Source organism: Camelina sativa, chromosome 17, assembly GCF_030686135.1.
Source record: "Camelina sativa cultivar CO46 ecotype springtype chromosome 17, ASM3068613v1".
Taxonomy (NCBI): Eukaryota; Viridiplantae; Streptophyta; class Magnoliopsida; order Brassicales; family Brassicaceae; genus Camelina; species Camelina sativa.
The window spans coordinates 28,986,540-28,997,822 of NC_141896.1; the positions used below are offsets into that span (position 1 = coordinate 28,986,540).

At 34.6% G+C, this 11,283-nt stretch overlaps 1 non-coding gene and 2 pseudogenes across 2 annotated transcripts; 2 read left to right on the top strand and 1 right to left on the bottom strand.

Moving 5' to 3' along the window:
- Window positions 1–2,875: 2,875 nt before the first annotated feature.
- On the top strand, window positions 2,876–3,659 carry LOC104773647 (protein SALT UP-REGULATED GENE C). The gene has a single exon (XR_015585855.1). It is a non-coding gene; the product is annotated as a protein SALT UP-REGULATED GENE C (transcript).
- A 2,596-nt stretch (window positions 3,660–6,255) lies between these two features.
- LOC104773653 (large ribosomal subunit protein uL4z pseudogene) lies at window positions 6,256–7,870 on the top strand (annotated as a pseudogene).
- Window positions 7,871–8,298: 428 nt separating this feature from the next.
- On the bottom strand, window positions 8,299–10,617 carry LOC104773649 (kihadalactone A synthase LFS-like; annotated as a pseudogene). The gene is made up of 10 exons (XR_015587767.1): window positions 10,384–10,617; window positions 10,118–10,275; window positions 9,985–10,036; window positions 9,731–9,842; window positions 9,524–9,621; window positions 9,377–9,435; window positions 9,144–9,200; window positions 9,011–9,056; window positions 8,736–8,815; window positions 8,299–8,648 (listed from the first exon to the last, which is right to left on the bottom strand). The product of XR_015587767.1 is annotated as a kihadalactone A synthase LFS-like (transcript).
- Between the last annotated feature and the right edge of the window lie 666 nt (window positions 10,618–11,283).

Sequence of the window (11,283 nt, forward strand, 5' to 3'; positions counted from 1 at the left end):
TTTTTAAAAGGTTTTCAAATAGTTTTTAAAAAGATTTTTAAAAAGTTTTTAAACACCTTGTAAATGCTTTTACAATGTTTTTAAAAACCTTATAAAAACGTTTACAAGGTATTTATAAGGTTTTTAAAAGGGTTTTAAAAGGTTTTTAAAAGGGTTTTAAAAGGTTTTTAAACACCTTGTAAACGCTTTTAAAAGCTTTTTAGAAGCATTTACAAGGTTTTTAAAAGCGTATACAAGGTTTTTAAAAACCTTTTGAAAACCTTGTATACGCTTTTAAAAGTGTTTACAATGTTTTTATAAGTTATAAATTTCAATATTTTTGCGGGAAATTTTTTTTATTTTTGGCAGGAAAATATTTTTGATTTTGATGACTGTACATTCTTGCTATCACTCAAAAAGGGTAATTTGGTCATTTTGTATATAAAATGGGGTAGTTTTAAAAATGGTCAACATGAAAAAGTATTTTTAAAAAGGGATATGGAAAAGGGGCATTTTTGAGAATGCCCCGTTCTAATAGATTTTTTCAGAAGAGGAATAGGATGCATCAACCCTGAGAAGGAGGAAGTATACATGGCGCGAGCAACATTAAATGTTACATTAAGGGAGAAATAATGTGAGGGATGTCACTACAAGAAAATAATTTTATTAAGACGAAATATTTAGTCACAATACAAAGTATTTAGTCACAATATAAACATTGTTACGAATTTGTGACGATTTTTGAATGGTTGCAATACTATGGTCACAAATTTTTATTTGTTACAAAAACGTCACAAGAGTTGCAACGAATATATTAGTAACCATTTTGTCATCAATAACTACGACACCAAAAAGTAACAAAACTGTCTGAATTACAGACTAACAAAACGTCTTTAAATCGTCACAATTCGTGTTTAAAATAACGTTTTAATTATGTATCTTATTGTTACGAAACTATAATCTCAAATGGTCACAAATGATAATTAGAAATTTGTCGCAAAATTTTAACAAATACTCAAAAAACATGATATTTTGTGATTATCGTAATGTCCAATTTTATCATTAGAAGTTATTTTCAAATGGTGTTATTAATAAAAATTCATTGCATATGATAAAAATTATAACTAAAAAATCAATCTCAAAACAATATTATTTTTTAAATTTATTATCATACAAATTTTTTATAATCATAAACATTAAATATACATTATAAGCTATCTTTATTCTTACAAAAAAAAAAATCACAAATTCATCCAGATGAACATATTCGATGATAACTTCCATGTTATAACTCCTATGGAAACGATTTCAGGCATTCTGGAAAGTTAAGACTCAGATCTTTCCAACGGTTGGTAGATCAGCTTCTGGTTCAATTTGTAGCAGTGGGAAACGATTTCACAAGATGACTGATGTTAATTCACGGATCTGCGCAGAATAGGTTTGAGAAAACATGTATAACTTTTAATCTACAAAAGGGGTTACAAAATCTTTTGGGGAAAACTTACATCTATGGGTTGGGAAATTGCTCACCAAAATTCGTCCATAAAAGAGTATGTTTACCCCTTATTTTCCACCATCTCCTAGAACATGTAAGATCTGTCCTTAATCTCAATTGTGGCTCCTTGTTCTCTTTCTCTCAAATGGTTCACTCTCTCTCTCTCTAGGTTATGGAGGCACGAAATTATAAAGAATAAAACCCTAATCATCTCTTAAATAAGTCTGGTTAAATTAGGGTTAGAGACTTGGCTTAATGGGCTTTGTATAAATGACATAACAATTTATACTATTTTATGACTAATGTTTACTCATTTTTATGTCACAAACTGTGACTTGCAGTCATAAGAGTGACGATTAATATTATCGTAGCATATTCGTCACTAATTGTGACAAACTTTTGTTACTGAGTTTTTTCGTCATAATATAGTGACGAAAATACTATGAATTTGTTACAAATAAACTTAGTCATAATATCGTATTTAAAGTGTCACAAATTTGTGATGGAAATTTTTTGTCTCAAAAATACGTCTCAATAAACTTATTTTCTTGTAGTGTGTGGTGTGTTAGCGGAATGGATACGCAGTTGAGATCACTATTCATTTTAGAACGAATACAAATAAAGTATAAGGAGATATAAATGAGAAAATATTATATATACAAAGAATTGAAATTTAATTTAATGACTAAATAGAAACACCGAAATTTATTTAGATAAGAAATAAAACATATAAAAGTTTAGGGATCATTTTAATTTTCTCTTAAATAAAATGAAATATTGATATTATTGATAGTCTCATTTTTCTCCCCAAAATCATATAGCAAGTAAGAAAAATATTTTCCTCATTTTTGAAACATTTTTTCCTCGTTTTTTGATATTTTCTATCAAAAAAAAAAAAACAATTCCTCATGATTAAACCATCTCTCCGTTGGATCGATACAAACATGTCACCATGATTAAAGCTTTAACCAACAACAACAAAACAAAACAAAAAAACGTTATGGCAATTTTTTATATAAATACGTTATGGGTTTCATGTACTTTTTGTACTGTAAAGTCTGTAATGACATCGGAATTAAAACACAAATTCTGTGGACGTACAAATCAAAACAACGAAAAAGATATATAGTTTAATATATTGAGTGTGTATATGAAATACACAAGTATTTGGGACTTTCTGCGCGCGCCTACCAGACTTGGAATTTTCTAGTCATTTCAACTGACCTGTTACACTCAATCTCATCCGTCACTTAATCTGTTCCACTCATCCCAACCGTCAAAACTCCTTTTTCCCGACCCACACGACCTGTCAACAAAATAAATCTTTCAGAAGGCCCATCTCCAAAGTTTCCCGGAAGATCCCTAGAAACCTCCAATGAACCATCCACGACCAAAGCATTCTCTTCTCTCTATTAAAATTATATAAACATTTAATGTTACTACTTACCTACCCAAATAGATGAAGAGATGGCGAGCTTGAGCACGAGCTTGCTCGGAATAAGACGAGGGTCAAGTAACAAGAACAAGGCAGACGATAAGACCAAACACGCAGTGTTTTGCAAGAAGCACCCAAAGCATAGACAATCACCTGGTGTTTGTTCCCTTTGTCTTAACGAGAGGCTCTCTCTTTTTATCAAAGCAGCTTCTTCACGTCGGCCAAGATCTCGTCAAGTCTTGTGTTCTTCCTCAACTAGTTCCTCTCTTTCTTCTTACTGCTCTTCATCTGTATCTTCTTGTCCTTCTCCTCTTCTTGATCGCCGACGGTACTTGCTTATGGCTGCTGGAGGCAGCGGGAGAAGAGAAAAAGGGATTTCGTGGATGACGAAAAGCCGATCGGTGACTTATAAAGTGGATGATGAGAAGAGAAAGAAGAAGAAGAAGAAGACTACGAACAAAAGTAGTTTCTTTTTTGGTTTGATAATGGGCACAAGAAGGGACAATAAGAGAGTGTTGTAGATTTGTTAGATTAGATTGTTCTTGATTGTGTATTTTATGATGCGTTCTTGATTCTTTCATTTTAGTTCGATTGCTACATATAGATCATGACTAGATCAGTTTAATGTTTTTGGTACGTGAAAGTTAGAGAGATTCTTGATTAACAACGATATGAGAAAGAGAAGAAAAAATATACTCTGTGCCTGATAGATTAATTAATGTTCTATAATTTATTTTTGTCCCTCAAAAATTGATGTTGTAGAGTAAAAAACTAAAATAATTATATTACTTTATGCTTTTCGACATATGTCATTTGTCTATTAGTTTATGGTTTCTCTATCTACCAAAAAGTAATTATAAATTAATTTGTAACTAAAATTTAAATTTTTCTTAATATGTGTGATAGTGTTGAAACATGATTTATTAGGGACCGAAGGAGTATATAATTAATGAGGTTGCAAAGTCATTTTTATACGTACTGCAATTGATTCCTTGAGCTTGCAGTTTAGGGGTAACGTAAAATGTATGCTAGTCCAGGTTTAGTATGCATTGAATTTATAATTGTTTACGCTAAAACAAAAGATTTAAGACACAATTTTTCGATGTTGTTTTTAGTTTGACCCAAAAACAAAAAAAAATATTCTTGTTTCACACTTACTTGAAAGAAAATTTAGACTTTTCTTTGATAAATTATAGTATAAAATTATTGTTTGCCCAAAAGATAAAAGCATAGAACTAATCAAATATAAAATTATAAATATTTATCTTTGTATTCATACTATTGAGAAACTCTTCTCCAATTTGATTTAGTAAAGCGTCTTCTAATATATTTTTTTTTATCCCCCGTTATAAAACATATATAGAAACGCAAAACTCTACATTCATATTTTGTCGATAACTATGTCCTATCAGGCCAGCAGGGTTCGAGATACCAATGTTTTAATTCTTTTAGAGCTGCGTGCTCTAAATTGTCAAGATCTTTGTTTATAAACCATTTCATACCAATTTAATGTTTACGTAAAATTATTTGAAATTTTAAACAACAAATATTGAAGGGGTCGGGCACTGTTTTTTTTGTTTTTTGTTTTTTTTTTTTTTTTTTGAATATGGAGGCATGACCAAAATCAAACCGTAACCGTATTTCGGACCGTAACCGGACCGTATTCGAACCGTAACCAGACCGTAACCGTATAAAATGGTTAAAAACCGTAACCGTTAACCGTAAATAAGTGGTTAAATTATATTAACCATAACTGTTAATTAATCGTAACCGTATCAAAACCGTTGGTTAACCGCATAGTTAAACCGTAATTTATTAACCGTAACCGTTTAAAAATGTAATAAAATATACTAATAATTATTTATTTAATATAAATTATATGATATATAGAAATATGAATACACTAAAAAAACATATTAATTATAAATAAATAATATCAGTTATACTATATCATCAAATAATATTAACCGTATCATATTATCAAATAACCGTAACCGTATATAACCATAACCGCTTCAACCGGAACCGTATTCAACCGTAACCGTTTAACCGTTTACTAAACGGTTATGGTTAAGGTTAAACAGAATTTCTAACCGTAACCGGTGGTTGATAAACCGTAAACGTGATAACCGTAACCGTGGTCATGCCTAAGTAGTTCCATTAGAACTACCCTATAGGCAACTTGTCGAAGGAAAAAAAACGTATATACCTTCTGAATCATTCAGATGCATTACGTAATGTAAAATTAGATAGCAAACTTGTCAACAAGTGAAACTACTTTCAGATGTTCACAATGTATAGTTATATATTTGTCAGTCAAGCTCCCATGTATTTATCTGGAAATTCTCTATTCCTTTTCTTTGGAATATCGAATACCTTACTTTGTACTTGTTGGGTTTTCCAAGCCCAAACCAACTCTCCTATTAGTATGATATTGTCCGCTTTGAATCCATGTGGTAAAACCCGCACGGATTTCTTATTGGACTCCTTCCCAAAAAGCCTCATACTAATTGGAGTTGGTCTTGGCTTATATATTAGAAACTTATTTTATAATCTTCAGATGTGGGATATTGTTTGTATCTCCCTTCAGCGAAACCAGGTACCTATGCTCCGGTACCCCTTTATTCCTGAAGTATTCTTGAGGCACCCTTAATCATGTCATCTTTTTTGAGAGATCCTCCCACATAGCCCACACCTACTCCCCTAGGTCCACTTTTCGATCTAGGCTCTGATACCAATTATTGGGCTTTCCAAACCCAAGCCAACTCTCCTATTAGTATGATATTGTCTTCTTTGGGCCCATGTGGCAAAGTCCGCACGGATTTCTTATTGGGCTCCTTCCTAAAAGGTCTTATACTAATTGGAGTTGGTCTTGTCTTATATATTAAAAACTTATTTTCTAATCTTCAGATGTGGGATATTGTTTGTATCCCAACAGTACTTTTTTTCCACAGTTTACAACCATCCAGACCTCTCTCTTTTGAGTACAATCTTGCTTTATAACTTTCTTTATTTAAGTTCAAAAACCTTATAGAATTAAGTATCTTTTTCAAGGAAACCTAATCAGTAAACACATTTATATAAGGATTTAAAAGTAGTCTTGTGAGATTTTTTTTTAATATTGAAAAACCCTAAAAGACACCACTAGTCTTCGTCTCACATCTGAAAATGGCCTCCAAATATTGATCCGACTAAAGCATGGCGACGGTGGCACCGTACAAATGAATGCCAATATAATGTGAAAAGACTCGCTGCCATAGCCGCCTCATGTCCATTAATCTCCTTCCAGTCACTCTACGCCTACGGAAGCATCGCCATCACTACAATTCCAGTACCAGCCGTAATGATGGCTCCGGTTAGAGATGTCAATTGGTCTCTAAAACCATGGGCTGTCCGGTCCAAATTAATTTGGACTGGTTTGGTTATTACCAAATTTAAAACGGTCAAATGGGCCTAAAACCAATTTAGCCCATTTATATATGGTCTAAACTAGTTTGGACGTGGGCTGTCCAATAATCCTAAAAAATTGGGGTTTTTACTATTTGGGGGATTTTTTTTTTTTTATTTCGCCGCTTCTCTTTTTCTTCGTGTATTTATGAGTATTATAAGTGTATTATGAGTGTATTATGAGTGTATTATGAATTTATAAATCTTTAGCTTTATAATTATGAGTTTATAAACCTTTAGCTTTATAATTATGAGTTTATGAAATTATGAATTTTGCTTCAATCTGCAACCAATGGACAGACCAATTGGTCATGGTCCTATTTGGTTTGGACATATTTGGGTGTGGGTGTATTTGGGTCTTGACACATAAATGACCATAAATTGTATGTGTCCAAATAGACATGCCCATTTGGTTATGGACAGACCAATTTACAACCCTAGCTCCGGTCCATACATTGTAAACTACGTCCACGCTCAAATCTCAAACCACAGCCGTCAACCTTAGGTCATGCCATTTCCCATATCCCTCGTGTTTCAGGTGGTGGTACATACCGTCCGCGTCCTGGTCAAGCAACTTACGGAAACATGTGTCGTAGTGGCCGAGTGTTAACTCCGACTAAAATCTTACGACGGTTACATCGTCGTGTTAATGTCAAGATGAAAAGGCACGCCATTGTTTCCGCAGTCCCTCCTACCGCGGTTTCCTCTTTAATTATGGCTCGTGGTCACAAGATCGAGAGTGTTCCAGAGTTGCCACTTGTTACTTGTAGTAATTTTATTGAATCCGTTGAGGGAACTTCCCTAAGTGGTTATGTTTTTGAAGCGGATAGGTGCTTTCGCTGACGTGGAGAAGGCCAAATGAGGAATCGTCGTTACATATCTGGGAAAGGTCCATTGATACTTGATAGTTTATGATACTGAAGGATCGTTTTTGGTCAAAGGCATTTAGGAAGATTTCTGGAGTTGACATTTTGTAATGTGACGAGGTTGAATTTGTTGGGTTTAGCTACTAGTGGTCATCTTGGTAGGTCTGCGTTTGAGAAGGTTGAGTCTATTTATGGTTTCTTTGAGAATAAGAAAGGATATGTTTCGCCACGGACGAAAATGTTTAATGCTGATCTTGCTAGGATTATAAACTCTGATGAGGTTCAGAGAGTGTGGTGAAGCCAATGAAGAAGGAAGTGAAGAAATGAGTGATTATGAAGAACCCTTCGAAGAATTTGAATGTGATGGTGAAGCTTAATCCATATGCTAAGACCGCAAAGAGGATGTATTTGTTGGCTGAAGCTCAGGGAGTGAAAGCAAAGAAGGAGAAGCTTAAGAGAAGAAGAGGAAACTCATCTCTGAGGTATCTTTTGCTTAAAGCAACTCAACAAATTTTCTGGTTTTTGCATCTTCCTGTTCATATGATTAACGTTATTTTCTCTTGTTATCATATGTGGTGTTTACAGGAGGAAGCAATGAGGATCAGAGAACAGCGCAAGGAAGTCATGGTCCAAGACAATGATCTCTGACAGTGACTACACCGAGTTTGATAACTTCTCGAAGTGCTCGGTTCGAATTAGTGAAACTGTTGTATCTCTAAACTAGCTCTTAATCTAGAGAGAAGCAGTACCTTTTTTATCTTCTCTGTTACTAGTAGGTTTTGTTTTGTTTTGTTTGCAATGGCCTTTGTGTCTTTTCTTTACCAGAATAAGGAGACTGCTCTACTTTTTTCCAGCGAAACTATGAGATCAAACATTTCTCAATTGGCGAAGGGTTATTACAAAAATGCAAAGGAGAAAGTCGTATATGGATTTTGTGCATCACTTCTAGTGAACCCTATAACGCAATTTGGGTTAATGATCGCCCGCACCAACGAGATGAAGGTTTTATCACATGAGCGGCGACCAAACTTGTTAATTTACATTCTTTTGTCTCATTACAACATCTCGTAAACCCATGAGTCAACAAGTGTGGCTAGTATTGATTATAAATGTAACAAAGACTGTAGGTTCTTCTCAAATTCGTACAGATACAAAGATTGAAACAAGACATAAAAGCATGTGTATCCCTGCAAATGGAAGGGGTGTGCCGTAAACTTCACTTACATTACGATCTATTTGAGGACTTTGCTTTGAGCATACATCCAAGAGTGTAACAACGAACACTAATTTACTTTCTTTTTTTTTAGACTCCCTCCTACTGTTGATTGAAAAGAGCATTCATGTTTGTTGGTGGTAGATGCTTAGCTCCGCATGTGTTTCGTTGTAACGCTGGGTGAGGTACGTCGAACATTTGATCGGTGGATATCTATGCATGCATCAAAATCATTAACAATTTTTAACAACAGTTGTTACCACTCAAAAGGTCTTGGTATAGAACTAGCTGAAGTCTTACTTAGGGAGGGTACTTTCTGACTTGCATGTTGGGAGACACTCCACTAGACAGTCATGATTCGGTTCCAGGAAGAATGGAATCTGCGTTGAGAAAAAATTAGATGCAACATTGATGTTATACATGTTACTTTGCTAGACTCGGTTCTGAACTCTGAACATGTCAAACAAAAAACTAAACTGTTGAGAATATTATGACCAAGCATATGGCTAAAAAGCAAAAACCCTCTCTAATAACCCTGAAAGATCAGAAACAGATAAGTCTAGTAAGAGCCTTACTGAATATCGTTCCTGACCGTTCCCAAGAACCCGATGTAATGTGGACATGTAAGGTCACAATGTATGGGAGAAAAATGTCAGCTAGAAAAATTTACTTCAAAATCACAATCCCTTGTAAAGCTAGAAGTATTACTTGAAAAATCCATTGCTCCACCGTTCCAGCATATCGCCAAGATTCACAATAAATGCCCTGGAGACAGATGAAACAAATAAATCCACCATATTGACACTGAGTTTTGATCAGATGCTCAGAGTTGAACACATATGTAATAAACAAAAAATTCTTAAGCTAGTCAGTATATAGGATACAAAGTTGATAAGATGATGATGGATCCAATGAACCACTAGAAAGGTCTTTCGTTATACCCTCTAATTGGCGGTACATATTCCCACTTCTGAGGCGTCGCCTTCTTATCTTTGCATATCTGCCATCAAGTTTTAGCAAATTACATAACTAACTAACCAGACTATCTCAAAAAGGTATATAAATAACAAATCTGTGTTGCTTAATACCTGGAGTCCTGTTACACTATCTGTGGCTAACAGAGTCATCATCCCGAAGTCAGAATGTGCTCCACATGCATATATTCCATTTGAGGGATCAGAAACCCCTTAATATAACAGAAGAAGCCAACGGGTAAGTATAACATTTGACCATACATACAAAAAGCTTAAGGAACAGTAATGCTCTGCGATCTCTTCATAAGAAAAATACATTACCCTGATAGCGCAACAAACGCATAGTTGCAATAGGCTTTCCAAGCATTTCCGTCCTATCACATCCAAGTCCAGGGCTAACGCCAATAATCTTGCAATATCCTTAGAAATCCTCCTGACCATACCAAACTTTCAGTAACATGATTCGTTCCTATAGAGTTATCTTTCTTCAGATTTTGTCAACAATTAAAACAGATGAATGTTTCAACTAAACCAACGAATTCGACTAAAAGGGCAAACCAAAGATGAGGACTTACAATGCTTCTTGATGATATTTCTCCATTGTTTCTCGCCAACCGGGTAAAACATCTACCAAAAACATCAAAGTTTATTCAAAGAAAGTGCCATGAACAAAATCAACAGAGAGAAAAAGAAAGAAAACACCCTAACCAGCATCAGGCCAAGGGTTAGGGCCATAGAATGGTTTAATCCAGTGAGGGTCATCTTTAGGAACTTCAATTCCAATGTAATAACCTTCTTTTTTATCCCATGAACTCTTCGTCTATCCCATGGTTAATCACATAGAAAAATCCAGAATCCAAACATGCCTAAACCCAAAATTACCCATAATATCATGGAATCAATATTTTTTTTCTTGATTCTAATCAATGATCAAAACATGCAAAATCGAAAAAAACTGAGATTGGGGGACAAACCTGTTTGAGGGAAACAACTGAGTTATGAAGATCATCGTTGGATAGATCGATACAGTTAAGAGATGAAACATTCATGGTCGAGTCTTTCGTATGATTCTCCATCTCTCTCTCCCTCTCTCTCTCTCTCTCCCTCTCTCTCTCTCTCTCTCGCTTTCTCTGTCGTCTGTTTTTTTCCTCCACTCGAGAAAGAACTAATAAAGAAGGAATTGCAGCCGTCCCGACATATCAGCTACCTTGTTGTCATACATTCAACGTAGTCAACAGCCTAATAATTAGAATCTTTTTTTTTCGGGTACGACCTAATAATTAGAATCATTATATGCCAATTTTTATTTTGTTTTCTTTATAAAAGGGAAAGGAAAATGCTACTTTATGCATATTTTTTTTTTCCTTCCAATAATCTTATTATTGAACAGAGTTTACATCAAAGTTTACAAGCAGCTATAGAAAATATGGACAGGTACAATAAATTTCCTATGGTGAGGGGTGTGTGATTGCTGTTTTTACTAGAATATCAGCACAAGTATTGCTTTCTCGGTGACGGAAAGAGAACACCATAATAGAGCCAGACTTTGTTCTATCAAGGAAGTAACAGAAATAGATGAGAATAAGAAGAAGAAGATGAGAAATCAGAAGAAATGAAAGGAGGAAGGAGAAGAACAAGAGAGAAGAAAGTGTTTGAATGTTTTGATTGATCTTTTCGATCATGTTTACAGAGAGAACTAAGCAACTTAAATACAAAGAGACTGGAATTAAACCATAAGCCTTGGACGAGGCCCACAAAGGCCGAATAATCTGATCTGAGTCCTAACAATACTCCCGCCATGAAGAACCAACTTGTCCTCAAGGTGGAAGGAAGTGAAATCTTTGGAAAAGAGACTGAACTTTGGTTGTTCCTGC